Source organism: Calonectris borealis, unplaced genomic scaffold (assembly GCF_964195595.1).
Source record: "Calonectris borealis unplaced genomic scaffold, bCalBor7.hap1.2 HAP1_SCAFFOLD_136, whole genome shotgun sequence".
NCBI lineage: Eukaryota > Metazoa > Chordata > Aves > Procellariiformes > Procellariidae > Calonectris > Calonectris borealis.
In genome coordinates this window covers 105,001-110,000 of record NW_027441523.1, presented here as the reverse complement: position 1 = coordinate 110,000, position 5,000 = coordinate 105,001, and positions in this window count along the sequence as shown.

Sequence of the window (5,000 nt, the reverse complement as noted above, 5' to 3'; positions counted from 1 at the left end):
GCGGCCGTCAGGTCTACGCGGCTCCGGGGCCGCCGGCGGCCGTCAGGTCTACCCGGCTCCGGGGCCGGCGGCGGCCGTCAGGTCTACCCGGCTCCGGGGCCGCCGGCGGCCGTCAGGTCTACCCGGCTCCGGGGCCGGCGGCGGCCGTCAGGTCTACCCGGCTCCGGGGCCGCCGGCGGCCGTCAGGTCTACCCGGCTCCGGGGCCGGCGGCGGCCGTCAGGTCTACCCGGCTCCGGGGCCGCCGGCGGCCGTCAGGTCTACCCGGCTCCGGGGCCGCCGGCGGCCGTCAGGTCTACCCGGCTCCGGGGCCGGCGGCGGCCGTCAGGTCTACCCGGCTCCGGGGCCGGCGGCGGCCGTCAGCTCTACCCGGCTCCGGGGCCGCCGGCGGCCGTCAGCTCTACCCGGCTCCGGGGCCGCCGGCGGCCGTCAGGTCTACCCGGCTCCGGGGCCGCCGGCGGCCGTCAGCTCTACCCGGCTCCGGGGCCGCCGGCGGCCGTCAGGTCTACCCGGCTCCGGGGCCGGCGGCGGCCGTCAGGTCTACCCGGCTCCGGGGCCGCCGGCGGCCGTCAGGTCTACCCGGCTCCGGGGCCGCCGGCGGCCGTCAGGTCTACCCGGCTCCGGGGCCGCCGGCGGCCGTCAGGTCTACCCGGCTCCGGGGCCGCCGGCGGCCGTCAGCTCTACCCGGCTCCGGGGCCGCCGGCGGCCGTCAGGTCTACCCGGCTCCGGGGCCGGCGGCGGCCGTCAGCTCTACCCGGCTCCGGGGCCGCCGGCGGCCGTCAGGTCTACCCGGCTCCGGGGCCGCCGGCGGCCGTCAGGTCTACCCGGCTCCGGGGCCGCCGGCGGCCGTCAGGTCTACCCGGCTCCGGGGCCGGCGGCGGCCGTCAGGTCTACCCGGCTCCGGGGCCGCCGGCGGCCGTCAGGTCTACCCGGCTCCGGGGCCGCCGGCGGCCGTCAGGTCTACCCGGCTCCGGGGCCGCCGGCGGCCGTCAGGTCTACCCGGCTCCGGGGCCGGCGGCGGCCGTCAGCTCTACCCGGCTCCGGGGCCGCCGGCGGCCGTCAGCTCTACCCGGCTCCGGGGCCGCCGGCGGCCGTCAGGTCTACCCGGCTCCGGGGCCGCCGGCGGCCGTCAGGTCTACCCGGCTCCGGGGCCGGCGGCGGCCGTCAGGTCTACCCGGCTCCGGGGCCGCCGGCGGCCGTCAGGTCTACCCGGCTCCGGGGCCGCCGGCGGCCGTCAGGTCTACCCGGCTCCGGGGCCGCCGGCGGCCGTCAGGTCTACCCGGCTCCGGGGCCGCCGGCGGCCGTCAGGTCTACCCGGCTCCGGGGCCGCCGGCGGCCGTCAGCTCTACCCGGCTCCGGGGCCGGCGGCGGCCGTCAGCTCTACCCGGCTCCGGGGCCGCCGGCGGCCGTCAGGTCTACCCGGCTCCGGGGCCGCCGGCGGCCGTCAGGTCTACCCGGCTCCGGGGCCGCCGGCGGCCGTCAGGTCTACCCGGCTCCGGGGCCGCCGGCGGCCGTCAGGTCTACCCGGCTCCGGGGCCGGCGGCGGCCGTCAGCTCTACCCGGCTCCGGGGCCGCCGGCGGCCGTCAGGTCTACCCGGCTCCGGGGCCGCCGGCGGCCGTCAGGTCTACCCGGCTCCGGGGCCGCCGGCGGCCGTCAGGTCTACCCGGCTCCGGGGCCGCCGGCGGCCGTCAGGTCTACCCGGCTCCGGGGCCGCCGGCGGCCGTCAGCTCTACCCGGCTCCGGGGCCGCCGGCGGCCGTCAGCTCTACCCGGCTCCGGGGCCGCCGGCGGCCGTCAGCTCTACCCGGCTCCGGGGCCGGCGGCGGCCGTCAGCTCTACCCGGCTCCGGGGCCGCCGGCGGCCGTCAGGTCTACCCGGCTCCGGGGCCGGCGGCGGCCGTCAGGTCTACCCGGCTCCGGGGCCGCCGGCGGCCGTCAGGTCTACCCGGCTCCGGGGCCGGCGGCGGCCGTCAGGTCTACCCGGCTCCGGGGCCGGCGGCGGCCGTCAGGTCTACCCGGCTCCGGGGCCGCCGGCGGCCGTCAGGTCTACCCGGCTCCGGGGCCGCCGGCGGCCGTCAGGTCTACCCGGCTCCGGGGCCGCCGGCGGCCGTCAGGTCTACCCGGCTCCGGGGCCGCCGGCGGCCGTCAGGTCTACCCGGCTCCGGGGCCGCCGGCGGCCGTCAGCTCTACCCGGCTCCGGGGCCGGCGGCGGCCGTCAGCTCTACCCGGCTCCGGGGCCGCCGGCGGCCGTCAGCTCTACCCGGCTCCGGGGCCGGCGGCGGCCGTCAGGTCTACCCGGCTCCGGGGCCGCCGGCGGCCGTCAGGTCTACCCGGCTCCGGGGCCGCCGGCGGCCGTCAGGTCTACCCGGCTCCGGGGCCGCCGGCGGCCGTCAGGTCTACCCGGCTCCGGGGCCGCCGGCGGCCGTCAGGTCTACCCGGCTCCGGGGCCGCCGGCGGCCGTCAGGTCTACCCGGCTCCGGGGCCGGCGGCGGCCGTCAGCTCTACCCGGCTCCGGGGCCGCCGGCGGCCGTCAGGTCTACCCGGCTCCGGGGCCGCCGGCGGCCGTCAGGTCTACCCGGCTCCGGGGCCGCCGGCGGCCGTCAGGTCTACCCGGCTCCGGGGCCGCCGGCGGCCGTCAGCTCTACCCGGCTCCGGGGCCGGCGGCGGCCGTCAGCTCTACCCGGCTCCGGGGCCGGCGGCGGCCGTCAGCTCTACCCGGCTCCGGGGCCGCCGGCGGCCGTCAGGTCTACCCGGCTCCGGGGCCGGCGGCGGCCGTCAGGTCTACCCGGCTCCGGGGCCGGCGGCGGCCGTCAGGTCTACCCGGCTCCGGGGCCGGCGGCGGCCGTCAGGTCTACCCGGCTCCGGGGCCGGCGGCGGCCGTCAGGTCTACCCGGCTCCGGGGCCGCCGGCGGCCGTCAGGTCTACCCGGCTCCGGGGCCGCCGGCGGCCGTCAGGTCTACCCGGCTCCGGGGCCGGCGGCGGCCGTCAGGTCTACCCGGCTCCGGGGCCGCCGGCGGCCGTCAGGTCTACCCGGCTCCGGGGCCGGCGGCGGCCGTCAGGTCTACCCGGCTCCGGGGCCGGCGGCGGCCGTCAGGTCTACCCGGCTCCGGGGCCGCCGGCGGCCGTCAGCTCTACCCGGCTCCGGGGCCGCCGGCGGCCGTCAGGTCTACCCGGCTCCGGGGCCGCCGGCGGCCGTCAGGTCTACCCGGCTCCGGGGCCGCCGGCGGCCGTCAGGTCTACCCGGCTCCGGGGCCGCCGGCGGCCGTCAGGTCTACCCGGCTCCGGGGCCGGCGGCGGCCGTCAGGTCTACCCGGCTCCGGGCTCGGCGGCGGCCGTCAGGTCTACCCCTTTTCGGAGCCCGTGGGGCCGCCTGCGGTACCCGGCGACCGCGGGTTGTTGGTTGCGTAGCGTCCGGCGATAAGGGCGGCCAAGTCTACCCGGCTCCGGCGGGACTTGGTCGCCTTGCCGGGGCCGAGGGGTAGACGTGTTGTCCCCGCTGCTTCGTCGGAGCTGCCGAAGGGGTCGCTGTTTTTCGCTGCCTCCAGTTACGTCATCGTAAAAGTCGGCGTGGTTGGCGCGCCTCCCCGGTGCGCAGAGGCGCCGCTCTTGGAGCTTGCCGGCGGCGGGGACGTGCCGGTCCGTACTATAGGAGCGAGCCGTGACTCGTCTCCAGAGCAGCGCTCGTCAGCGGCTGCAAGGCCCGCGGTTCTGCCAGCAAAGTGGGGTGCTCGGCGGCCGTCGTGGCGGTTCCCTCGGTGGTCCGGCCCAGCTTCCAGTCTCTTCGGTCCGGCCATCTCCCAGCGCTTGCCCGACAAGCCAGCCCAGCGTGTCCGAGGGGTCGGGAGCTGCGGAGAGCCGGAGCCGGCGGCCGGCTCCGGCGGCCGTTGCCGACCGGCACGAGGCATAAGGCCGGATCCCGCAGGGCAGGGCAAAGACTCGAACGCACCCAGCCGGGGCCCAGTGATGGTGAAGGTCACTGCCGGAGGCAGACGGCCGGGGGGCGTCGAGCCTGCCGCGGCTTACTCCCGGCTCCAGAGGGCCCGGTTGGTGGGACGACCGAGGTTGGCGGCACCTCGTCCCTTTGTGCCAGCCTTAAGCTGGAGCCCGCGAAGCGGGCGGAGAGAGCGGCGGCCGGCTCCCGGCCAGCCGAACGCAGACGGCCGGGGGGTGCCGAGCCTGCCGCGGCTTCCCCCCCCGGCCCCCCGAGGGCCCAACTGACGGCGCAGGCGGGGCGGCGGCGTCCCGTTTTCACCGGTGCGAGCCCTCCGCGGGCAGCTGGTGGTGTCAGGCGGGCCCGGTGACGGGACTGCGGCGTGCAGGCGAGGCGGCGGCGCCTCGTCCTCGTTTCCCCCGGGAGAAGCGGTTCCCCGCGGGGCAGGGCAAAGACCGGCGGCCGGTGGCGGTCGCCGGCACTCGAACGCTGGAAGGCCGGGGGAGCCGAGCCTCCCTCGGCCCCGGGGGGCCCGATGATGGCAAAGGCGGGTGCTGGCACCGTTCCGGGGCAGAGGTGCCCGCGAGTGCCCAGCCCACCAGGGCTGCCGCCGGCTGCCGAGGGCCGTGTGATGGAGACGGGCAAGGTGGCGGCGCCTTGTCCTTTTTCTCCGGCCTTAAGCTGGAGCCCGCGAAGCGGGCAGAAACACCGGCAGCCGAATGCAGACAGCCGGGGGGTCTCGAGTCGGCCGCGGCTTGCCCCGGCCCCCGAGGGCCCGGTGATGGTGCAGGCGGGGCGGCGGCGCCTCGTCCTCTTTTTTGCTGGCGCGAGTCCTGGTAGCAGGAGGGCTCGCTGGGAAGGTCTGCACTCGTACGGGCGAGGTGGCGGCGCCTCGCCCTTCCAAACTTCTCCAGCCCTAAGCTGGAGCCCGCGCAAGCGGGAAGAAAAGGGCGGCCGGTCCCTGCGGCCGGCAGCCGAAGGCAAGTGGCCGCGGGCGTCGAGCCTTGAGCGGCTTTTCCCGGCCCCCGTTACCCGGGGATGGCACGGGTGAGGCGCGGTGCCTCTTAGTCTT